Source organism: Chlorocebus sabaeus, chromosome 21 (assembly GCF_047675955.1).
Source record: "Chlorocebus sabaeus isolate Y175 chromosome 21, mChlSab1.0.hap1, whole genome shotgun sequence".
NCBI lineage: Eukaryota > Metazoa > Chordata > Mammalia > Primates > Cercopithecidae > Chlorocebus > Chlorocebus sabaeus.
The window spans coordinates 26,386,075-26,413,172 of record NC_132924.1 but is presented as its reverse complement, the minus strand read 5'-3'; the positions used below and the strand labels follow the sequence as shown (position 1 = coordinate 26,413,172).

General features: G+C 39.7%; 1 long non-coding RNA gene across 1 annotated transcript in view; it reads left to right on the top strand.

Moving 5' to 3' along the window:
• Positions 1–739: 739 nt before the first annotated feature.
• The window catches only part of LOC119626312 (uncharacterized), a 69,514-nt gene continuing 43,155 nt past the window's right edge, over positions 740–27,098 (top strand). The window contains exon 1 of the long non-coding RNA XR_005242507.2: positions 740–825. This is a non-coding gene — a long non-coding RNA (uncharacterized lncRNA). The remainder of the gene's footprint in view (positions 826–27,098) is intronic.

The window sequence follows — 27,098 nt, the reverse complement described above, 5'->3', positions numbered from 1 at the left end:
ATGGCCTCCCTAAAGCCAGAATGAGGACTGTATTACTTTCATGTGCTAACACCTACAGGAGCTGCCTTAGTTCACCTTAGGTATTGTCTTAGAATATTTTTGCTGCTATAACAGAATACCACAGAAGTTTATTTGGCTCATGAATCTGGAGGTAGAGAAGTTCAAGATGGAGGAGCCACATCTGATGAAGTCCTTCTCATTGCATCTTAACAGGGCTGGAGGCATCTCATGGCAAGGAGGCACCCAGAGGAGAGAGAAACAGGAAATGAGGCTGAACTCATCCTTTTATTGGGAGCCCACTTCATGATAACTAACCACTCCCACAGTAACCGTTTAACTCCATTCATGAGGGTAAGGACCTCCTAACCGAATCACCTCTTAATATTGATGCATTGGGGATGAAGCTTTCAACACATGAACTTTGAGGGCCACATTCAGGCCACAGCAGGTACCCTGTGGTTATTCTCTTTTTCTTTTTCTTTTCTTTTTCTTTTTTCTTTTTTTTTTTTTTTTTTTTTTTTTTTTTTGAGAAAAATGCTCACGTGTTTTGACTGGGAATAAATGCCTGTTGGCCTGAGGTTTGTGCAAGAGTGGAGGTGTTTACTGTTTTGTTGATAGTCCTCTCACTCTCCCTGGTTTTTGGCCCTGCTCCTTGTTTCCATTCTTGAGTGCATTGACTCTGGTCCAGGGGTTACATGGTTCTGCTGCTTTCAAATTCCTGCAGCTTTCTCAAGGCTGCTCTTTCTTCTGTTCTGCTGCAGGCCACTGATGCTTCTCCATTTACTTCCTGTCTTCTGAAAATTCATTAAAACTTCTTGTATGTTGGTGAGTATTCTCCCATTCTCTTGGCTGCTACAGGTTTATGTCTTTATTGATGTTTAATCATCTTAGGACTCAAGAGATACAGAGTCTAACGTGGGGACTTTGTAATCTTGAAGCTGAGTTCCCTAATATGCTTAAGAGGAATCCCTTAAATTTCATACGTGTATGATTTAAGCCCAGGTTTGTTTGTTTGTTTGTTTTTAAATACATTTTATTGTGTATATTTGAGGTTTACAATATGATGGTATTGAATACATTTAGATAGTAAAATGTTCACTTATAGTGAAGCAAATTAATATATTTATCATCTCACATAGTTACTCGCATGTGTGTACATCTGTGACAAGAGCAGCTAAAATCTACTTATTCAACAAAAGTCCCAAATACAATACAATTTTATTAACCATAATCTTCACACTGTATATTAGATCTCTTGAGTTGTTCATCCTACAAATCTGCTGCTTTGGATTCTTTAACATATATCTCCCCATTTTAAGTCAAGCTTTGAGAAGTAGAATGTGTATAGAAACACAGGATTGTAGAAGACACCAAATAGAGGACATGTTTGAGTCATGGTGTGGAGACCATGCTAGGTTTGAAAGACTAATGAGGACACCAACCTAGCGGGAGCCCAAAGTTCCAGGAGAGTCACAGGAAATAGGGCTGGCAAAGGAATCTGGATCTAGAGCTTCTCGTTCTAGATGGGAAAATTTGGCCAATAGATTTTGAGCAAAGCAAAAAAGCAATGAAATCAAGATTTTAGAAAGATTAATTTGGCAGGACATGAAAAATGCTTTGAGAATAGGTAGATTGGAGGCAGAGAGCCAGTTAGGAAAAAATTGTGATCATCCGTTTGTGAAATGAGGGATGGTGGCAGCAGAAGTAGAGAAGTAGGAAGTGATGTAGGCAAATCAGAAATGACTATGTATGGTACTCAGTGACTGATTGGATATGGAGGACAAGATGATGCTAAGTTTTTAGGACTAGATAACTACAAATAATTATTGACACTGATGTACTTAGAAAATTCACAGGCACCCATCTGACTTCCACCTCCTCTCTCTTCAAGATTAGTTTACCCATAGTAGAAATCTTGTTTTCCAGTCTACATTTTCATAGGTAGTGATAGCAGAGATGCCTGGTGGTAGTGATGATGGTGGAGATAGCAGTGATGATAGAGGTAGTGATAATGGAGGTGGTGGTAGATATGGTGATAGTGATGGCAAAGGTGGTGTTAATAGTATCGATGATAATGTTCAAGATTGTGTTAGTTAGTAATGGTGAGAGTGGTGATAATTATGAGGGATGTGAGGTGAAATTGTGGAGGTGATGGTACTAATGGAGGTAATTGAAACTGATGGTGGTGGTGGTGATAATGATGGTAATTATAAAGGGGGCTTGTGATGGTTATGAGGAAGGTGGTGATGGTGATGATAGTGGTGATGGAGATGATCTTGGTAGTAGCAATAATGGTGATGGTAGCAGAGATAGTTGGATGGCGGTAGTGATAATGATGGAGGTGGTGGTGGTAATGGTGTTGGTAGGGGTGTTGGTGGCAATGGTAGAGGTGTGGATGATTTCAGAAATGGAGGAAGTAGTATTAGTAGTGGTAGTGGTGCTGGTGATGACAATAGTGACAGATGATTGTGGTGGGGATGGTGGTGGGCAGGGTAGTAGTGAGAGTAATTGTGGTGATTATAAGTGGTGATGTTGATAATGGTGGTAATGATGATGGAGGTGGTGGTGATGGTAGTAGTGGTTGCTGTAATAGTGATTGTGCTGTGAGTGTTGTAGAGATGGAGGGAGCCACACTGGTGACTCCATGGGTGGTGGTGATGGTAATAGTCCTTGTGATTATGGTTGGGTGTAGTGCTGCTATTGGGCACGTCTTAGCTATGCAACTGTAACTTTAAGTCTTGACCTTACTCTTTCTACATACAAGGACTTTAGGAGAAAAAGGAATAGGATCTTACTGTTTATACATATAAGGACTTTAGGAGAAAAAGGAACGTGGCTCTCCACAGAACTATGAGACCCTGCTCTATTCTCTAGCCCCAGGTGATTAGACAAGGAGTGGAAAGCTGATTCAGGAGAGCCAATCTTTAATCTGAGTTCAGAAGAGTTCCTTTATTTTATTTTATTTTTTAGAGACAAGGCCTCCGGAAGTGCTGGGATTACAGTCATGAGCCACTGCACCCAGTCTCAGTCAATTTTTCTTTACTTTTTTTTTTTTTTTTGAGATGGAGTTTCATCTTGTTGCCCAGGCTGGAGTGCAATGGTGCAATCTCAGCTCACTGCAACCTCTACCTCCTGGGTTCAAGCGATTCTCCTTCCTCAGCCTCCCAAGTAGCTGGGATTACAGGCATGCACCACCACGCCCAGCTAATTTTGTATTTTTGGTAGAGGCGGGGTTTCTCCATGTTGGTCAGGCTGGCCTCAAACTCCTGATCTCAGGTGATCTGCCCACCTCAGCCTCCCAAAGTGCTAGGACTATAGGCTTGAGCCACCACGCCTGGCCAAGTTAAGATTTTCAACCTCTAAGATTTAGAGGCTTGGCAATTATATTGTAAGATGTGAACATTTAAACTTAAGAGACTTGTGGAGTCAGAGCTTCAGTCATCACCATGGCAATGGAATGCTGCATAGAGTTGGAGTTAAGAAATAGCTCACAAGCTATGAGTAATCAGAAAAGGCCAATGTGCAAAGAGAAACAGCAGAGGAAGCAGGTGGGTAGAGAGAAGCAGAATGAGTAAGAAGTAGCCTTCATCCCGCCTGACAATGTCCAGGCCCCTTGTGTTCCCAGAGACCCATCCATGTCTGTTCTAATCTTGTATGCCCATGAGCTTGCCAGCTGTATCTACTCCATAAACTTCCATTTTATTTGAATTACTTAGTATGTATGAGTTTCTGTTTCTCACAGTGAAATACGAGGGACTAAGATGTTCATAAAGTAAATTGCTCATTTTCCATACTTTTTGCAGACTTCTTCAAAGGTCACCAGACCCTAGATACCACTATTAGACGCATTTGTGCTTGGGTCCTTCAGCCCTCTCCCAGACAGACCACATGCCTAAGAATTTTATTTAAGACCAAGTCCATTTCTCACAGGATCCAAGCTTTACTTAACGTAATCTAGTACTTAATAATTCCCCGTTAGTATTTCCAAATCAGAGTTCCCTCCCCCCGTGGGACATCACATCCTGCTCCTCTAGTTGTGGGAATGTCTCTAGATTATGTCTCCCACACCCTCTTGCTATGATCTTGTTTCTCTGGTTTGCATCCTCATGACTTACACCTTGATCCTTCTCTGCCTGCCTCCTTCAGATGCCTAACTGGAACTCTCCATCTGACTTTGGTTTGGTTCATTCATAAGATCCTGACTCTGGTGTTGCTCTCCCACAGACAATGAAGGACAACTGATGGATGAGCTGGACTTGGGCCTGATGCCCTAGGCTTCTGCTGTGTTGGGAGAGAGGGGTGGAAGCCTAGAAAGAACCATTCTCTACTACATACCATCCATGTATCAGGTGTTCTATGACTTGGGAGATCAGCATTCTTGCCTTCATTTTATAGTTGATAAACCTGAAGCTCAGGGAGCTAAAAGTGACTTGCCTAAGTTTATATAGTGAATGAGCGCCAGATCTGGGGTATGAACCCAGGTGGATTTGACTTCAAAACTCATCTTTCGCTTTTAAACTGTGCTGACTTGCCAAGGGATTAAATAAAACCAACATTTGTTGAGCACTATGGCAGTGACTTTAAGTGGTCCCCCAATGTTTATGCTCTCCTTTTTTCTTAATGGCAAAGCCCTGGTTTGTTTTAGTATGGAAATGTGCCCCCCTAAAAGACTCTATACCCCAGGCTTCCTGAAGCAAAGTATGCCCATGCAAAAGCTGATATGATGAGATGGAAGGGTTAAAGCATGGTGGTGGTGGGAGGGAGGTTCCAGAAAGGCTGCTAAGAGCTTATAGTTGCTGTAGTTGATAAATTCTCTCCTGTGCCCTTTCTTCTTGCTGCTAGAGAGCTCTAATAACCACTTTGGATGTGAGGATATCCTGAAGAAAGCATCCATAGTCTAGAATAATGGAGACAGGGTCCCTGAGGTCTTCTGTGCTGCCATATCGGCTCTGGCCTCCCTGCTTCTGTACTGTTTTATGTGGAAGAGCTATAAATGCCTATTTTGTTTAAGCTACTTTTATAAGCAATAGGACTCAAGCACCTTCTCTATGTCAGACAGCGTGCTAGCACTTTGATGTTTGGTTGCCCCTATTTCAGATGAGAATCCTAGGTTTCAGAAAGCTCAGGTAATTAATTTAATATCACACATCTAGTTAAGTGGCATGATTTGACATTGCTCTAGTATAATACAAATCTAAATTACTGAACATGATGTATAAAATACGTGTGGGCTTCCATTTTGTTTTAGGCTTTTGAAAATGCTGTTCCCTCTGCCTAGAATTCTCTGCCTCTACTTTTCATCTGGGAAACTCCCAGTCATCCTTCATGACTCAGTCAAAGTACTACCTCCTTTTTGCAGTCTTTGCTAAACAACTGTCTCAAGACACATCTTTCTTTTGTGCTTCTGTTGCCCCATGCTGAACCTTATTAAGACGTTGCATTGCATAAGACACGTACATTATGTTGCACAGTATGGTAATTGTTTAGATGCCTGTCTCCCCTCTAAAATGTCAGCTCCTTCTTTTGTTTTTTTGTTTTGTTTTGTTTTCTTTTCTTTTCTTTTGTTTGAGATGGAGTCTTGCTCTGTCGCCCAGGCTGGAGTGCAGCGGCTTCATCTCAGCTCACTGCAAACTCCGCCTCCCAGGTTCAAGCAATTCTCCTGCCTCAGCTTCCTAAGTAGCTGGGATTACAGGCATCCGCAACCATGCCCAGCTAATTTTTGTATTTTTAGTAGAGATGGAGTTTCACCATGTTGACTAGGCTGGCCTCGAACTCCTGACCTCAAGTGATCCCCCCACCTTGGCCTCCCAAAGTGTTAGGATTACAGGCATTAGCCACCATGCCTGGCCAGCTTCTTCTTTTTTAAACTTTTAGATTTAGGGGATACATGTGCTTTTTTGTTACATGGGTATTACATGCATAATGGTGGGGACTGGGTTTCATGTACCTATCACCCAAATATTGGACATTGTGCCCAGTAGGTAATAAAACATCAGCTTCCTTAGAGGCAAGATCTTTCCATCTCTATTCTCAGCGTTAGTTCACTGCTTGACACCAAAAAAGTAAATATTCATTGAATGACTAACTGCCTGAATGAATAAAAGTAGGCAATCATGTTCAATGGTATCTTTTATTAATAGCAAACTTCAGGGGCTTACTCTAGCATATTGAGGTTTATCTCCTCATGTCTCTAAAGCCACCTGGGAAGCAAAGAGGAGCATGTCCCTGGTGGGTTACTTTAAATGAAGATCTAAGATCTCAGGTCTCCATGGATGGAGACTTTTCAGCTCATTTTTAACTCTCCTTCCATAGCCCCTGCTTCTAAAGATGATTGCAGCATATTTCCAATTCAAAATATCATTTTGTTGGGAGATGTGACTGAAAAGATTATAAAGGTGGATTTGATTCTTGCCTTAATCCTTTCAAAAAATGGAATCAGCTCTAACACAGCATCCTTTTTCAAGATTTTGAAAAGTCTGAATCCATTTTAAACTAGATTGTGATTGACAAAACCACGGGAACATTAGCGAACAGTTAAATGCTAATTAGCCAAACCCCTGCTACTCTCCCAGCTGTCAAAGGCAGAGATAGAGACAAAAGCTTCAATTAAACCTGAGTTGGTCCCCAAGGAGGGAGAGGTCAAAGGGGAGTGTTCAGTCAACTGTGAGATTATGTGAACACAGTCCCAAGTAATAATCGTAAAAAATCCAAATGTCCCTTTACATATTTAAAAATACATTATACTGACATTAAAACTCTCTTTTTGTCATTTTACTCTCCCCAATCTTCCCATCATTTCAGTGTTTCCCATTATTTTTATGATAAAGTCCAAAGCCTTTCCCCTGACTTTCTGCCCCCAATGAAAATTTCCAGTTGTATTTGTCACTTACTCCTTGCCCTGGAGCACCTGCCCACCGGTCAAACATGCCCCCAGGTACATGGAGTTCAAGCTGAACTATACTCCAGCCTCCCCTTGGGCTGTCCAAATATGAGCTGCCCATTCAGACTTAGCGACATGCTACCTCTTCTTAATCATCCATTGAATTAAAATAGCAGTTAACAACACAATTTCACTTGTATAATCTCTTCTGCACCTCCTTACAGCTTTAAGAGGTAGCTGTGGGGAAAGATAAATGCACCAAGACCAAGAAAGAATTCAGTGTCATTGTCTAAAGCCACACAAACACAAGGTGAAGAGCCAGGGCTGGAGCCCAGAACTCAGACTGCAGCCCTTGCCCCTCTTGTCGCATCACTGACCAGCCTTCCCAGGTGGTGGCTCAAAGCCTGTGCCAACTCCCAAGGAGGTTTTCCTGTCTGGGGAAATGTGAGAAAAATATGATGAATTCTTCAAAAAGCTTAATCTAGTCAATTTACTAGACTCCCTTTTATCCTAACATTATACTTTTAGAATTAAAATGTAATTTATTTTTACTAAAGTAGTGGAAGTAAGTTATGGTTGCTTTTTTTCTTTTTAACCCTTACTTGGCATGATTAAAATTTGTCAAGCTGATGGTTATGCCTTGATTTTATTTGAAGTGTCAGTCCTTTATAAAATCTCCAAACTCGGAAAACACAGTGCTTGTGTGTTTCACCAAGGCCTTCTTTGACTGGACAATTTCAAATTGATCTTTACCTCTTTGCTTCTTAAAAGTAATAAATTATTGTATAATTTATTTGGCAATTAAATGTAACTCTGTATTATGTCAGAAAACAAGCTCTATTATTTTGATGACAAATTCCCCCATGACTCCTTGTAGGCTGAGTTGTCCATTCTCTCCTTGGGCCACCCTGTCAGTAGAATAATCCCCCAGTAGAGCACCTGTCACTGCCCAGCTCCTATGTGTTTACTGGCCCTCTCCCTTTCTAGACCACGAGTCCATTGGAGTATGAATTCTGTGCCCTAACACCAGAATACCTGTCTACATCAAAATTGGGTAACCACCAAGAATATGATCTACATCTAAATGTAGGCTGCTGAACTGATGTTCAGTTGAATCAACAACATCCACAATAATAGCACCTAACATTTATTGAATATGTCCTAACTACTTAAAATCACATTTTCTGCTCTATATGCATTATCTCATTGGAAGTCAACATCCATGAGCTGGATCATTGCAGTTTCAAACGGGATTCCATTGAGTTCAAGGAAAAAAATTTTGCAAACTGGATCATGCTTGTCCTTAAAAATAGGTAGAACAGGGAGAATGTAGACCCACCTGTATGCTGGAATTTAAAAAGCATTGACATGGTGCCCTTGCCTGTGAGATATGCACCCATCTCTCTCTTCCAAGCGCTACCATTGGAATTTAATCCTTTTCAGTAGTTCATTAGCTTTTTCCAGCTTTTAAAATGCAAATAATCCTGGGAAAGTATTTGCAAGGCTTAAGATGGGATGGAGATATGAATGTGGTTATGAATTATGGTGGCATGGCAGTGGTGTTGAGGAGAAAAGATCGGGGAAGCTGACTCCAAAAAACCCAAACTTGTCTACACAAAAAGACTTGAACTCAACCACTGGGCATTAATTCTCTATTTTATTTTACTGTTCCCAGCCCAGTTTCTCCCAAATGATTTTCAAAATTTGGGCAAATATAATTCAGTATTTCTATTTAGCCTAAGTCCTCTATTCAAGTGAAGCTATGCTAATACCTATCCTCTAAAGATTACATTGCAGTAAGAAGATTTGTTTCCCTTGATAAATGGGTAAATTTGAGGAGATTCATAACTTTTATATAATTCTCACAGGTATTTAAAATTCCCAAAGTTTAAGAAACATCCATTTAGAGAAGATTACCATAAAGAATTAAAACAGAACTTCTTAAATTATGGACCACTGATGTTAGGATCAACTGGGGCTTGTTTTTAAATGTAGATTCTTGGGACCTCTAGCACACAACTCTTGAATTAGAAAATCTGGGGTGGATGTGTGGTATTATTTCTGAGGGCTCTGCTCTGTTCCATTGGTCTATATCTCTGTTTTGGTACCAGTACCATGCTGTTTTGGTTACTGTAGCCTTTAGTATGGTTTGAAGTCAGGTAGCATGATGCCTCCAGCTTTGTTCTTTTGGCTTAGGATTGTCTTGGCAATGTGGCCTCTTTTTGGTTCCATATGAACTTTAAAGTAGTTTTTTCCAATTCTGTGAAGAAAATCATTGGTAGCTCGATGGGGATGGCACTGAATCTATAAATTACCTTGGGCAGTTATGGCCATTTTCACGATATGGATTCTTCCTACCCATAAGCATGGAATGCTCTTCCATTTGTTTAACCATATGATCTTTGACAAACCTGACAAAAACAAGAAATGGTGAAAGGATTCCCTATTTAAACTGGCTAGCCATATGTAGAAAGCTGAAACTGGATCCCTTCCTTACACCTTATACAAAAATTAATTCAAGATGGATTAAAGACTTAAATGTTAGACCTAAAACCATAAAAACCCTAGAAGAAAACTTAGGTAATACCATTCAGGACATAGGCATGGACAAGGACTTCATGACTAAAACACCAAAAGCAATGGCAACAAAAGACAAAATTCACAAATGGGATCTAATAAAACTAAAGAGCTTCTGCACAACAAAAGAAACTATCATCAGAGTGAACAGGCAACCTACAAAATGGGAGAAAATTTTTACAATCTACACATCTAAAAAAGTGCTAATATCCAGAATCTACAAAGAACTTAAACAAATTTACCAGAAAAAATCAAACAACCCCATCGAAAAGTGGGCAAAGGATATGAACAGACACTTCTCAAAAGAAGACATTTATGCAGCCAACAGACACATAAAAAAATGCTCATCATCACTGGCTATCAGAGAAATGCAAATCAAAACCACAATGAGATACCATCTCACACCAGTTAGAATGGCAATCATTAAAAAGTCAGGAAACAACAGGTGCTGGAGAGGATGTGGAGAAATAGGAACACTTTTACACTGTTGGTGGGACTGTAAACTAGTTCAACCATTGTGGAAGACAGTGTGGCGATTTCTCAAGGGTCTAGAACTGGAAATACCATTTGACCCAGCCATCCCATTACTGGGTATACACCCAAAGGATTATAAATCATCCTGCATGATGCACATGCACATGTATGTTTATTGCGGCACTATTCACACTAGCAAAGATTTGGAACCAACCCAAATGTCCATCAGTGACAGACTAGATTAAGAAAATGTGGCACATATACACCATGGAATACTATGCAGCCATAAAAAAGGATGAGTTCATGTCCTTTGTAGGGACATGGATGAAACTGGAAACCATCATTCTGAGCAAACTATCACAAGGACAGAAAACTAAGCACTGCATGTTCTCACTCATAGGTGGGAATTGAACAATGAGAACACTTGGACCCAGGGTGGGGAACATCACACACCGGGGCCTGTCGTGGGGTGGGGGGATGGGGGAGGAATAGCATTAGGAGATACACCTAATGTAAATGACGAGTTAATGGGTGCAGCTCACCAACATGGCACATGTATACATGTGTAACAAACCTGCACGTTGTGCACATGTACCCTAGAACTTAAAGTATAATTAAAAAAGAAAAAGAAAAGAAAAGAAAAAGAAAATCTGAGGTGGGATCCCAGAATCTGCATTTGAAAATCTTCCCAGAAGATGTACTTTAAAATTTGATTTAAAATTAAAAATTTGAGAACCACTAGCTTTAAATGAATTAAGGTTCAGGTTTAGTGGTATTGCAGTATTCTATAGTTATCCATATTTCTGAATTTTAATAGTTGAATAAATTCCTTGGGTTTTTCTGAAAGACAGTTATATCATCAGAAGTAATCATTTTTCCTCCTCTTTTCAGTTTCTATGATTGTTATTTCTTCTTATTGCAATGGCTGTGTAATAAGTAGATCAGGGATTGGTAAACTATGAGCCACAGTCCAAATCCATCTGTCTACTCTTTTTGTATGACCCATGAATCATTTTCACATTTCAAAATGTTTTTTATGAAGAACTTTCTTTATATCTTTCATGTTGTTTCTTGGCCAGCAAAGCCTAAAATAATTGCTATATGGCTCCATACTAAAAAAGTTGGATGGTTCCTGTTGCAGACTAAGAAAGGTACCACCCAGAACCCCCATGCTGTGCAGTTGCAGAGAGTGCGGTCAGTAAAGTGTCTCCAGCTGGTGAGGACTCCTCCAGGGTGGGCCAGCTCACTCAGAGGAAACCTTCCTAGGCAGCTTGTACGGCTCTCTAAGTAAGATGGGGTAGAAAGGCCAGGCGAGGAACACTTGCTCCAGAGCTACCACCAGCTTGGCCAAGGCTTTGCTGGGCTGAGTCACAGTCTAACCTCTTTCTTTAAGAAGTCCTGCTTCCCACTCCTGCCCTTCACAGATTTTGATCCATAATGAACATCTTCTACCCCAAGCCCTGCCGTGACATCGGCTTTCAGAAAACCCAACCTTTGGCAGGCTGTGCTTTTGAGTACAATATTAATAATCCTGATAACAACAAACCTATCTCCCTCCTTCCCTCCCTCCCTCCCTTCATTCTTTTCTTTTCCTCTTTCTTTCTTTCTTTCTTTCTTTCTTTCTTTCTTTCTTTCTTTCTTTCTTTCTTTCTTTCTTTCTTTCTTTCTTTCTTCTTTCTTTCTTTCTTTCTTTCTTTCTTTCTTTCTTTCTTTCTTTCTTTTTCTTTTTGTCTTGCAGGCTTTATCATCTTATTTCTAACTTGAAGAGACATGACTCTTGTTCATTGCTATATAAAATATTTGTTGTTGATTTTAAGTGGATATTCCTTGTCTCTCTAAATAAGTTTATTGCTATTTTTAAGAGTGATTATATTTATTAAGAATTTTATGAAGAATGGGTTTTACATTTTATCATATATTTTAAGTATGTTTTATTTTAAAATTAATGTAAATAGATCACACTTAGAGATATCCTACCATTGAAACAGGCCTGCATTCTAAACTTAGAACACTATGTATAAATTTTATTTATTAATTCATTTGTATAGTACCTGCTAGTGTTTTAATTTTTAACATTTAATAAAATTAATAGTACTGTAAAATTAACTTTTTTTTGGAGACAATCTATAAATTTTAACACATGTATAAATCTGTGTAAATTGTGAGAGAATTGCTTAACCCAGGAGGTGGAGGTTGCAGTGAGTCAAGATTGTGCCACTGCACTCCAGTCTGGGTGACAGAGTGAGACCCCGTCTCAAAAAATAAAAATAAATACATTGACTATATTTTTATGGGTCTATTTTCTGTGTGAGTCCTCCAACTTTCTTCTTCTTTTTCAAAATTGTTTTGGTTTTTCTAGTTGATTTGTATTTCTGTATGAGTTTTAGAGTCAGGCCATCTATACCTACAAAAATCTCCCAGAGGTTTTGATTGCAATGGAGCTAAACTTTTACAGATCAATTTGGAAAGAATGGGCATCTTGACTGTGTTGAGTGTTCCAATTCATGAATACGGTAAGTGTCTCCATTGATATAGGTCTTTCTCGATATTTCAGAAGGATTTGGTAGTTTTCAATATACAGATTCTGCACATGTTTTGTTAGTTTTATACCTAAGTATTTCTCTTTTATTTGAGCTATTTAAATGACATTTAATTTTTTTTCAGTTCCCAATTGTTGATTGCTAATATATGGAAATACAACTGATTTGTGTATGTTAACCTTTTATCCTGTGATCTTACTAAATTTTATTAGTCTTAGGATTTATTTGTGTTTAATTTTATCAAATGCCTTTTCCACAGCAGTTTATGTATGATCATGTAATTTTCATTCTTTAGTAGGTTTGTATGGTAGAGTACATTGATTGATTTTTGAATGTTAAACTAGCTTTGTATTTCTAAAATAAAACTCACTTGTTTCATTGGAGAAACATACAAGAAAAAAATCCTACTGGTAATGTATCAGTCCCTTAATAAATTGCTGGAATTGATTCGAGAGTGCTTTGTTGAAGGCCTTTTTTGCCTATATTCATTAGGGATACCTGTCCTTAGTTTTCTTTTTTTATTGTTTTGTATTATCTTTGTCTGGTTTGGTATCAGGTTGCTGCTGGCTGCATGAAGTGACTTGGGAAGGTTTTTATTCTCTTCTATTTTGTGGAAAAAAATGTGTAGAATTGCTACTATTACTTCTTTAAATGTTAGAATTTACCAGTGAAATTATGTAAGCCTGGAGCTTTCATTTGAGGAAGGGTTTTAACTACCCAATTTCATTGCTACACATAGTACTAGTCATATTATCTATCTCTTTGTGGGTGAGTTTTGGCAGTTTGTGGCTTTCAAGGAATTAGGCCATTTTATCTAAGTTACTGAATTTTTATTCATAGGGTTGTTGCAGTATTCCCATATTATTTCTTTAACATCTATGATGTTTGTATTGTTACTCCCTCTTTCATTTCTGATGGTGGTAATTAACATCATTTCTCTTTTTTTCTTTGTCAGTCTGTCTATAGATTTTCCAATATAATCAATATTTCAAAGAACCAACTTTTGGCTTTATTCTCTATTGTTTTCTTCTTTTCAATTTCATTGGTTTCAGCTCTTGTCTTTATTGTTTTATTTCCTCTGCTTGGGCATCTCTATATTAATTGTTATGCTATCACATTTAAATACTTAATCACCTAATTTTCTTTCAACTCTTAAATGGTTGTAGTATGTCTTCAACCAATTATTCTTTAAAAATATGTGTCATATAATATTTTGAACCCTTGACTCTAAAAATTTATCTTTGTTGGTCATACATGAAAGCCAACTTAGCTAGGTATAAAATTCTTAGGTGATAACACATTTTTTTCTAATTCAAAAACTTCTATTGACTTTTCATGTTTAACGGTTATGATTCTGGTTTGTTTTGAGTAATTTTAATAACCAAAGTTTGTTTACAAAATTCAGACTAATTCTTTTGTTCCCATGCCAACAAAATACATTTGTTCACAGACAGTTGATGTGATGCATCATTCTAAGACTTGTTATGAGAGATAGAACCACATTTAATTTTGGCCACATTTTATTCTCATGACAGTTTGAATACTTGCCTCTGTTTTCTGAGAAAAACAACCTTGAACCACGGTGTCAAAGACAACACCTTTTTTAAAATATAGATGTAGCTTCACTAACATCTAGCATATAGAGATGCAAATTCAACATATAGAGATGTCTGAGGCTACCCTGGTTCTTGTTCCATCATAGGAAACTGGTTTTCCCTCCTGCAAATGAGAATGTTTTCTTTATTTTTGCAATTCAAGTGTTTTGCCAAGAGGTTTACAAGTGTGGGTCAATTTTCAATAATTTTTATCTGGAATGTAGTGAGTTCATCAAATCTACAGTTCTTTCTTCTGCTCAGAAAAGTTGTATTAGATGATATATTTGATTATTGCTTTGTGTAGCATTTCTGGTTATGTACAATTCAGGTGTCTCCTTTGTAAATCATAATGATTTGCCAATTCCTATTGGCAGTCTGTATGTCTACTGACTTTCAATTTTCATTGTATGTTTTTTCTCTGTAGTCAGTTCTTATTTTGTTAACTTTTAATCTCACCTTATTCTCTTATTTTCAGAATAATTTTCAATTTTCATTGTATGTTTTTTCTCTGTAGTCAGTTCTTATTTTGTTACTTTTTAATCTCATCTTATTCTCTTATTTTCAGAATAATTTGCTGCTATTTATTGAGGTTATTTCTATTTGCACTCTTCTTAATATACCAATTAGTTTTCTGAAATTGTTTTCTAAATCTTGCAGTAAATATTTCCTAATCTTATACTTTTCTTCTGAGTGTTACATTGTTATTTTTCCTTTTTTTTTAAATTACCTAAAATTAACTTATTTTCATTTTCTTCTCTTTACTCAGTCATTGTTTAGATCAAGGTCTTGCAGGCAATAGAGGTTCAGTGGACATTTGTTTAATGAATGAGAGGGGTAAGAAAGGTGAAATCTTTCCAGATATTGGGTATGTGAATTACCTTTGGCCCTTCTTTGACTCTACTTATGTAATGGTCGAATTCACTTTTCAGATCTGTAGCTGCAGGCTAACTGATTTACACAGTTTCCAATCTAATACCCAGGCTTTCAACTAATGTATCTTTCTATTAAGATGGCATCTGTTCCTACATCTGATGTCCACCTGTCTGATAGTGATGGAATCCATGAACAAGCATAATTCCCATGGCTATCAACTTTCTTCCTATGTCTGCACATAACTAAAATAAGTTTCTCTTGGTGGTTACTAATCCCATGTACAATGCTAAAATGAAAGTTTTCTACCTGGCATTTGCTCTTTGACTGTAAGAAGATGTCATTAGATCAGAGAAGTTTATAGGCAGATGGGAACAGTAGTTCAGTTGTGTTTGGTCATTGAAGGAAAGAATTATGCCCAGTGTTCTGGGTGGTAAAACTGGAATCTCTGAGTCAGTGGTGGTACAAAATAAAGTAAATACAGTATCATCCTACATTTTATCTCTTTTTTTGTATGCCCATTTATTGTGAAGTTAGAAGATACCAAATGCAGTGCTATGAGCCAACATCATTTTGTGCCAGAAGTCCACTTCTAGTATATTTTTAAAGTATTAGGTTTTGTTGTAAAATCCAGCCAAAATCTAAGGCATTTATTTTGAATGAAGACACACTGCTGTTTGCCTTATCATATACACCTCCTCCTACACACTCTTATATGTAAATATGCCAGAATTAAATACTCACATTGTACACTCACTCCAGACACTTGATAAAGGACTTTTGAGGTAATTTATAAATATTTATTAAAGTAAAATAATAGCAATTGTTGTCAAAAATAGCATCCACTTAAGTATATGCAAAACTGAAGGTCTTCAAAATCATTTTATGTTGACCCATTTTTTCATTTTATTATAATGCTGACATGATATTCTTTTCCAAATCACTTCAGAGTTATCAACTCCTCTCTCTCACAAATTCCCAGTCCAATTAGCAAATCCTTATGTATCCTATCACACTATTTTTTATAGCGTCTTGCAGAGTTCTACATCCAACATTATCTATTTCTAGTCTGTGGTTCTTCCCATAGGAATTCTTTTGCAATTCTTAAATGTCAAATCATTTATTTTCAAAAGAAAAACTGATAAACAAATTGCAGAAAAATGTGTGTTTTTCTCCCAAGAAAGATTACTGCAAAATGTAGGAAAAACTCATAGACCTCTGATTTATCATCTACAATAATCCTGCTTTCTACATTGGCCTCAACTAATCACACACTTCTTTCCTTCCTAATTGCAAACGCATAGCTGGGGAATGGCATTAACTATGGAACCAAAGGCAGGAAAATGCTCAATTTAAAAAGCTAGGAAGACATGGGGTGTATATAGTTAGGCATTTTTCATTTAAAACATTTTTAGCAGCCATCTTACTGATTGATTTTCTTCACCCTCTATTGGCATGTGTTTTTTAAAAGGCAGTTAACATGGTCCAAACCACTGTTTTTACTGTTTTTAGATCCCTGTTTTTCTTTGTTTGAACAATGGACTGTAATCATGTTTTCTCAGGTCTCTTAGAAGCTACACTAATAAGAAGTAGCAGACAGTTCTGCCCCATGCATTCTAAAAGCAGCTTTCTCATGTGGCAAGACAAGAAAGGAAAAAAAAAATCATCGAACCAAAAATGAGGCCCTATATCTGAGAGCCTGTGAGGTCATGTCTGCACAGCATTTTGGAGTCCTGCTAACGTTTTTCTAATGGAGGCAGGGGTGGATTGGTGATGACATAAAGGGCCCCTGAGAGGAAACTGTCAACTTTTGCTGAGGTGACAAGACCAGTTCAGAAAAACAAACAAACAAACAAAAACTGATACAATCAGCTCTCTACTCCCCACCTCCTCCACTTGCAGAAATGTCTGAATCACCTCCACAGCCTTCCTCTGCCTCCTTTGGAAATAGGTGTTGATGTACAAATCAATACTCTTTAGTTCTTACTACCCTCACTGGAAAAAGTACAAAGTTGGCCAAATGTGTTTCTGAAAAGTTGATTTCCAAGTTAAATCCAAGGCACAGTTGTGCCCACAGGACCATCTGTTGGCTCATCAAATAAGCACCAGAAAATACATCTGACTGTGCGTTTGGGAAACAAAGGTTAATTTCAAAATTGGCAGAAGAATTTGTGGGGAGAAATCTCTCATTGTCTTGTGCAGTGACTTATCAGATCACCTTAGTGAAGAAAGATCCCAAAGAGCATGGCCCAAAGGCCGAGTAAAGCAGAGAGTAATGAACTGCTCTGCCTCACAAGCTGAAGCTTGGGTTCCCAGGGCAATCCCTAGAAGGAAGACAGCTGGTCCTGGAATAGGAAAGAGAGGAGTAGGATGGCAAAGTGGAGGGAGACAGCCCAGAAGAGTGGCTGGAGGTTGAAAGCAGAAGAGAAAGCAGTCTCCCAGAAGTTCCCCATGGTGGGTATGATGGAGACACTTTTAATATCTGAATTGTTTGATATCTAGTCTTAAGTTTTTTGCATTACATTGTCAATTCTCTTTATTTGCCATGGTTATACCCTATAAGATTCAGTGTGTGCAGTGAATCTTAGGGTAGGGAAGGCCTTTTAAAGCATGATGTCACAGACAGAAATCATAAAGGAAAGATCAATGAATTCAATGCACGAATGTAAAAATTTAAAACTCTGTAGCAAAGAAACAAACAACCTACAAACAAAATGACAAGCTGGAAAAAAAGCATTTACGGTATTTTTGAAGAAGGGTTAATTTTCTTATGTACATAATTCTTTACAAATAAATAAAAACATAGAAAGATAATTAAAAGATACAAGCAAATGCTATGGACTGAATATCTGTGTCCCCAAAATTCGTATGTTGACATCCTAATTCCCAATGTAATGGCATTTGGACATGAGGCCTTTCAGAGGTAATTACGTCCTGAGGGTGGAGCCCTCATCTGGGATTAGTGCTCTTGTAAGAAGGGACATGAAAGAGCTTGCTCTTCTCTCTCTGCCCTCTACCACGTGAAGACACAGCAAGAAGATAGACACCTGCAGACAGGAAATGGTCCTCACGAGACTTCAGGTCTGCTGGCACCTTGATCTTGGACTTCCCAGTCCCCAGAACTGTGAGAAATAAATGTCTATTGTTCAAACCACCTAGTCTATGGTATATTTGTTATAGCAGCTTGAACTGAATAAGACCGCAAACAAATCTACCCCTCTCCAAAGTATAACTAAAGACCAGGAAAAAAAATGAAATAAAATAAATTCAAGATCACAGTAACCAAATAAAATAAAATAAAAGTGAAAATTAAAATGATATACTTTTTTATAACCCATCAAATGGGCAAAGATGAAGGGAAAAATAACATCTGCCATCTGTCAGTCTGTTGTGTCAGAGAAAGAAGTCTACATCTACTACACATGGGAAGCAGCATGATACATGTGTTTAATGGGCAAATCAGCAAGGGTAAAATATCAAAAGCCAGCACCAAATATCAAAAGTCTTGAAAATGTGCACACCCTTTGCTGTAGCAAATCTCCCCTTATTATTTTTTTCTAAGAAAATTATTATAAATGTTCATCTTTAACTGTAAGAATTTTTAACACAGTGTTGTTTAAAATAAGTGCCCAACCATATGGTGTTTGGGTAATTAAAGCATGGTAAATGCAGATATGGAGTATCATGTAGCCATTAAAAGACCATTTTAAAAAGGGAAAAGTGTCCACAATATACAATTTAATTAAGTGAAAAATTAGTTTATAAAACAATGTCTTCAGTTATTCATGTAATCAATTACTTTAATAAATATTTGTTAAGTTTCAGTATGTGCTGTGCACCAGGCAGTGATCACATAAGTAGTACTATAACAGTCCCTGACCTATTTTTTTTAACTATATGCACACAGAAATATATATTATGACACATACACACAGAAAAAATACTGGAAGGCTATCCACTAAAGTATTAACAGTAGGTATCTCTGGATACATGTGATTTTCATGTCTTACACTTTATGATTTCTATATTTTGTACAGTAAACTTATTTCCTTCTGTAGGAATACAAATCTTATTTTTTAAAAATCATTTGCCTGTTTTACTCTCCTTTTTTTTTTTACATTCTTTAACCATTTCCCCCTCTCTCCCAGTGTGATATCTTGATGTAGAACCAGAATAGGAAATCAGCTTCACCTGAAATAGTAAAGTGGCCCAAGACAGACAATGAGGCTGAGGAAATTTCCAGGCAAAGAAATGCATGCTGAGTAGAGTAACCTCCTATTTATTAGAAAGGAAGGAGAATGGTGCCTATCTGGGTTATCAGAGATTTAACTCGCAGCCCAAGCTGCTTCTGAGCATCCCCTCTGTCTACTCGCACTGCCACTTTCCACCTGGTTCCCTGAGGCTGGTTTTCCCACCTCCAGTCTGTCCTATGTCTCATGCTCTCCACGCTACCTAATATAATCCAAGATCTTCAGCCTGGCATTCAGAGCCCATCCGCCTGGTCCCTGCCTACCACCCTTCATTATCTTCCTTACATCTTTCTGCGCAGCCCAACCCGACCACTGCCTGCCTCACTGGCCTGCCCTGTGCTGTGGTTTTGCTCATGCCTGGTCAAAGCCATCCCTTCATTCACATCTGCTCAGACCATACTTTTTCCACAAGACTTTTTCAGCAGTCCTCCTGCCAGGTTTCCCCATTAGCATATGTTTGTACCTGTAATATGGCACATGTCTCTGCCTGACATCACAGTTCTTTGTATGAGAGCTATATCTTTTCTTTGTGTCCTCACAGTGCACAGGAACTCAGTGCACGTTTTCCCCACTGAATTCACCATGCTAAATTGGAATTAGCAGTTTTCTTTGCATTTATTTATTTATTTTTATTATTATTATACTTTAAGTTCTAGGGTACATGTGCACAATGTGCAGGTTTGTTACATATGTATACAGGTGCCATGTTGGTGTGCTGCACCCATTAACTCGTCATTTACATTAGGTATATCTCCTAATGCTATCCCCCTCCCCACACCCCACGACAGGCCCCGGTGTGTGATGTTCCCCACTCTGTGGCCAAATGTTCTCGTTGTTCAGTTCCCACCTATGAGTGAGAACATGCAGTGTTTGGTTTTCTGTCCTTGTGATAGTTTGCTCAGAATGATGGTTTCCAGCTTCATCAATGTCCCTACAAAGGACATGAACTCATTTTATGGCTGCATAGTATGGAATTAGCAATTTTCAAAGAATGAGAGTGTATAAGTGCACTGGCCACAAAATGGTCTAAATAATTGTATTTTTTTAACGGAAGACTATTTTATTTATATAACATTCTACCATTTATTTATAGATCTCTTTCACATAATGAGAGCCAGACTGGGCAAATATTTTTATTTGCAGTTTCCTGGTAAACTGAGTTATCTAATGCTACATGGATATTCAGAGGGCAGAACTGAAGTATGAAATCTGATTTCTTCCTTCCCAGTGCTGTGCCTTTTGTTGAAGTAACTGGTTTGATTTAGAAGGAGCCTCAAGATCTTGCAGTATGAGGGGCATCATTTTAATATCCATTGTCATTGTAGAAATTCTGATGATAGGAGCTTTTGATTATTTTGTGTCTGAGTAGATTGGAGTTTATTTTGGGATTAATTCATCTGGTAAACCAGCATTGTCAGTGCCTGGATGGTACAGCTGGCCATCAGACATTTGTGCCCTGGCCTGTGGCATGACCTCCAGGTATTCCTCCCTTCCCAGGTGGGGGCAGGGCAGCCCTGCGTCACGTCTGACACTGCAGGCTTGCCTGGCCTCCTTCTTGGAGGTCGCTGGACCCTGTAGATTTTCCTACAAATGTCTCTGGCATTCGAGAGGAGAGTAAGCCCCACAGAGCCTGCTTGTTCACAGAGGGCCTTATCAGTTGTTGATGAGACCCTGTCTAGGCTCACAGACAGGCAGTTTCCTCCAGCCCCAGAGCCCGAGCCCGCTGTGGAGCCAGAAGAAGGTGATAAGCCTCCGAGAAGATTTTTTAGGAGCCTTGCCTATCTTTCACACCAAGTCGCCAGGGTACATTTTCCATGGTCGCCATTTACAGATAGGGTGGCTGCTCTCGGATAAGGCTGGGGGCTGGGAAAGGGGAGGGAGGGAGTCATTAAAGGAGGCAAATGGTTTTTCCAATTAACTACCCTCAGGAATACTCCAGAATTCTAAAGGCTTTGTCACTGACAACTTTTTTTTTTTTTAATTGTAAAAATTCCTCCCTAGCCGGCCAAGTAAACCCTTCCTTGTTGGCTCTAAAGCAATCAGACTGGACAGGCCCAGAGCCTCAGAGAACTGAGTCTTACTGGGCTTTGACTATTGGGAATATTCTGTCTGCAGCTGCCAGGCAGGAAGGCTGTGGTGATAGGGGCGAAGGGGCTGCCACAGAAAATTCCAGTGTGAAGCCCAGTCACTCAGACCCGTCAGGCTGTGGTTTATAGAATCTACCATAGACTGACCCTTTGACGGAGCCTTCCTGCCAACTATGTGGGGCAAGAGCAGAGAGTAACACAGAGAGATGGGTCAGGTGCTTGACTGGAAAACACGAGACAGCGTCCTATTTCTAGGACTCTCTTTTTTTTTGGACACCTTTTTTTTTGTTTGTTTGTTTGAAATAAGGTCTTGCTCTGTCTCCCAGGCTGGGGTGCAGTGGTGTAATTATAGCTCACTGCAGCCTCAAACTCCTGGGCTTATGCCATCCTCCCACCTCAGCCTCCCGAGTAGCTGGGACTACAGGCGTGCACCACCATGCCTGGCACATTTTTGTATATTTTGTAGAGACAGGCTTTTGCTATTTGCCCAGGCTGGTCTCAAACTCCTGGACTCAAGCAATCCACCCACCTTGGCCTCCCAATATGTTGAGATTACAGGTGTGAGCCACTGCACCCGGCCCATGTTGCTTTCAGTTTTTTAACTGTTAGTTTTGTTTTGGTCATTACCCCTAAGAGCAGACACAGAATGTAGCCTGCTAGGGGAAATTGGAGAGTAAAGCATGAGCTTTGGCGAGAACACAATGGTGTGCGTGTTGGTGGTGGGTGACAGAGGTTGGCAGCAGTGTCAGATTGGCTACTCTAGTGTGGAGTTATTTTATAATATGCCATCCAAAAGGCCACTCCCTTTGTGGATTGAAGTTTTCCAAGAGTTAACACTCAGACTATTATCAATGCCGTTAAACACACTGGCATGTTTTTTCCAATGTTGACTCACATGATAATCTTGCTAAGGTGGTTCAGATTCCACAGTGTGGAGCAGGCAGTCTGGGTCTAGCTCATGTACTTTGGCAAGATGATGCTTGTACTGCCTGTAGGAAGGTGACAGGAATAGGGCTATGAGTGGTAGCCATAAATGTCATTATTATCATTATTATTTCTAGCAAGTAGCAATGATGTGAGAATGGACTGGGGCCGTTACTATGAAAGGAATACATAAGCAAAGTAAAAATTACAAATACAAATGATGGGACCTTATTTAAGCCTCTCTACCAGTCACAGAGAGAAAAACACTGGTAGCCGGTGAGCCCACGGTGTAAATACAATTGCAGGACGGCAGTTCCATTCCTCCATCGCTGAAGCTTGGACATTCTTCTTTCTGGTTTTCATTTTTCTTGAGAAACTTGAACCCTGGGGAGACAGACATAGGTAGAAATGCCTTTCCATTCCCCTTGGAAGAAAGAATCAGCGGTCTTCAGATTAGGTTCCCAAGATTAATATTTACCTTCCTGTCCTGCTTCCTTTATTTTGGAACTTGATAACTCAAGGCGACCACCAGCAAGACCACCAACTATTCACCCTCTATGTAAAATTCCATGCTGGAACGTGAGTTTTCTGGTTTATTCTGAAGGCGGAAAATAGGTGCTAACAGCCTCAGCTCCTGGCTTCAGTGCTGTTAGCCACTGGATACTACCAGGTCCCAGGCAACTCACTTTAAAAGGGACAATTGGGGCCCAGCTGAAATGGTCATAATGTTGTTTGGAAGCCCCATGTGCCCTTTGATCTTTGCAGACAGACTGCCACTTCAAGTGCCTCAGGAATCATTTCATAACATCAATGATTTTTCTTTTCAGTGCAGAGCTGGCAGAGTCATTAGGTACTTTGGTGTTTGTAGAAAGTGCCAAGCCCTTGGCAAACCTGGGTTCATTTACCAGGGTGGGTGGTAAGCATATGTATACCTATTTTACAGGTGAGGAAATAGAAGAAGGGAGGTTACATGGAGCTGTAGGAATCTAAATCCTAGAAGGTTCTGGATCCTGCAAACTACACTGCCTAAGTTTGTCTGGTTGTGCATTTAGCACAGCATGATCGACGGGGTGGGGAGACTGTATTTCTCAGCTTTGTGCTCCACTGTGGGTAGTTAGGCTCACGGGCATGCTAAGGCACTGGTTTAGTATTCCCAGGGCCCATCAGTCTGAGACTCAATACCCTCCTGACCACTCACACTGGCCACTCAGAAGTCACGCCTCCCTTGCTTATGGTACATTATCCCACAGGTCTCTCTCTCACCAAGATGGAATGCAGCCAATCGCCCCCTGGGGAATCCCCATTACTTCAGTTACTATTTGTCCTAGCATTTATGAGCCTTCCTTTTCACATATTTTTTTAATAATAAAATTGAGCAATAGAAACTATCCATTGGAAAAATAAATACAATGTATAATTTTCTTTTTCCTTAAATGAAAGACATCTCTTGTTCTCTTTGCACAATAGCATCCCTTTCACCCATTATCTAATCAATGAGAATTTCAGTAACCCAATATTTTCAAAACATATTGATAGTTTTAACAAAAGCAAGAAAAATAATGAAGTAAATAAGACTTTATTAAGAAAATAATTTTAGAGCAACTTTCAAGGTATCCAATAGTAGGGGCAGTATACTTTCCACTTCATACTCAGATCAGTGTTTTTAAAATTATGTGCCTGGGACGACCAGGCATCAGAGGTCCCTTCACGGAGGACCCAACTTCAGGGAATCAGTAACTCAAGAAAACCCCTGCCCTACCCTGCCCCGTCATCTCTACAGAACTGTACCAATACCTTGAGGCACACTTTAAAATTCTCAAAACTCCATCCAAATAATCCAGTCTCATTTGAATGGCAAATGCAGCTTACTGCCTTTTAACTCTGAGAATCATTTAACTCTTTGGACAAATGGCATAACTCAGCCAACCAAACTACTGAGTTTCCCAGCGTGCCCAGATTTCCTTTCATTCTAGAAAAGCCAGGAGCTTTCTGCGAGAGTTAAAAAGGAAGGTGATTTCTTTTTTCCTTTTCCAAATTTGGCAAGTTGTTCTCAGTGGATGTCAAAGATGGGCTTATTTTTGTTCAATGCTCAGTTTTAGGCCTTTTAGACTTTTCCTTCCTCCTGCTAAAGGGACTTCAGAATTTAAAGTAAATATTTATTTTACAGAATCCTTGCCCTAAGCAATCTAAGTGTCCACCAATGGATGAATGGATAAACAAAATATGGCCCATACATATAACTGAGTATTACTCAGCCTTAAAAACAGAGAGTAATTCTGACACATGCTAGAACGTAAACCTCGAGGACACCATGCTAAGTAAAACAAGCCAGACACAAAAGAGACAAATACTACATGATTGCATTTACATGAGTTACTTAGTCAAACCCATAGAGATGGAACATTGAACGGTGGTTGCCAGGGGCTGGGGGGAGAAGGGAATGGGAAGTTATGTTTAGTAGGTATGGCGTGTCCATTAGGGAAGGTGACAAAGTTCTGGCAATGGATGCTGGTGGTGGTTGCACAACAGAATGTCGGTATATACTTCATGCCACTGCACACTTAAAAATGGTTAAGATGGGGCCGGACACAGTGGCTCACGCCTGTAATCCCAGAACTTTGGGAAGCAGAGGCAAGCGGATCACCTGAGGTCAGGAGTTTGAGACCAGCCTGGCCAACATGGCGAAACCCCATCTCTACTAAAAATACAAAAAAATCAGCTGGGCGTGGTGGTAGGAGCCTATAATCCCAGCTACTTGGGAGGCTGAGGCAGGAGAATCACTTGTATCTGGGAGATGATTGTTGCAGTGAGCCGAGATTGCACCATTGCACTCCAGCCTGGGCAAGAAGAATGAAACTCCATCTCAAGAAGGAAAGGAAAGGAAAGGGAGAAGGGAGAAGGGAGAAGGGAGAAGGGAGAAGGGAGAAGGGAGAAGGGAGAAGGGAGAAGGGAGAAGGGAGAAGGGAGAAGGGAGAAGGGAGAAGGGAGAAGGGAAGAAAGAAAGAAAGAAAGAAAGAAAGAAAGAAAGAAAGAAAGAAAGAAAGAAAGAAAGAAAGAAAGAAAAGAAAGAAAAGAAAGAAAAGAAAGAAAAGAAAGAAAAGAAAGAAAAGAAAGAAAAGAAAGAAAAGAAAGAAAAGAAAGAAAAGAAAGAAAGAAAGAAAGAAAGGGAGGAAGGGAGGAAGGGAGGAAGGGAGGAAGGGAGGAAGGGAAGAAAGAAAGGTTAAGATGGTGAATTTTATTTTATGTATATGTTACCACAATTAAAAATATGTATACCTATGTTATATGGGTTTTATCAACCTTTGACTGGTTCATGCAATTCTGAAGGGAGATGCAGTCCTTTCCCCAGCACTGGGACAACTCCGTAGCTTTCAGGTCTTGCTAGCACCAAGGCGGCGTGCTGTCAGGCAGATGCCAGAGTTCAGCCACCTGCAGTCGGGATCGCTGATGTCCAGGACATTTCACAGAGGCTTTTTCCTGGGTCTGTGTTCCTGGCAAAGTGATAATGCTCCTAATTAGCACAGAGACCTGCGTCCAGACAGCCTGACAGGCCGGGCCCTTAGACGTGGGGATGGGGAGGAAGCCAGAGGAGGTTCTTCTGCAGGATATGCTCCCAGGCTGAAGCTGACCCCAGCTAGGAGTGGCTGAGCACCCAGCAGTGGGGAGGCAAAGACTGGAAGGAAGAGTGGGGCCCTAGACAGAGAGGGCAAGAGGAGAATGTTTTGCTGACAGAAAAGAGATATGTTTTAGACCAACTTCTAATGCTTGTGTGGTTTTAATCTCGTGGCCAGAGAACAGTGCTTTTCAGGATAAGCTGAATTAATTTACTGTCTTCTGTGCACTTTTTCCAATGAGGACCCAGGGAGGCTTCTGCAAAAGAATTTCTCTGGCCTTTTCCGTCTCCACTCTTTTTCTCCCACAATTAAAGCCCATAAAGACTTTGCTGAATGAGTTAAAACAAGTAGGGGAAGCTTAAGAGCAGAACTTCATCTCCCACAATGTGACATCTAGGCTTTTGTCTTTCCCTGTGACAGGCCCTTGAATCTTAGAGACTGTGTACCTCACTGACCCCTATAATGCTGTAGTGAATTCAATGGTGGCTCCTCAAAACATATGTCCACCTAGAACCTATGCATGTCCCCTAATTTGGAAAAAGGGTCTTTGCAGATGTGATTAAGGATCTCAAAATAAGATCATCCTGGATAATCCAGGCAGGCCTTAAATCCAATGACAAGAGTCCATATAAAAGAAAGGCAGAGGGAGATTTGAGACACAGAGAAGGCCAAGTGAGAATGGATACAGAGATTGGAAAAATGCAGCCCAAACTGGGGAATTGCTGGAGCCACCAGAAGCTGGAAGAGGTAAGGAAGAATTGTTGCTTAGAGTAGTGGTCCCCAAACATTTTGGCACCAGTGACTGGTTTCAGGGAAGATCATTTTTCCACAGACCCGGGAGTTGTGGGAGGATAGTTTTGGGATGATTCAAATGCATTACATTTATTGTGAACTTTATTTCTACTATTAAATTGTGATATATAATGAAATAATTATACAATTATACAACTCACCATAATGTAGAATCAGTGGGAGTCCTGAGCTTGTTTTCCTGCAACTAGACAGTCTCATCTCTGTGGGGGATGGGAAACAGTGATAGATCATCAGGCATTAGATTCTCATAAGGAGCATGCAGCCTAGATCCCTCACATGTGCAGTTCACAATAGGGTTGGTGCTCCTGTGAGAATCTAATGCCCCTGCTGATCTGACAGGAAGCGGACCTCGGGCAGTAATGCTCCCTCACCTGCTGCTCATCTCCTGCTGTGTGGCCCAGTTTTTAACAATCCACAGACCAGTCTGTGGCTTGGGGGTTGGGGACCCTTACCCTAGAACTTTCAGAGTGAGTG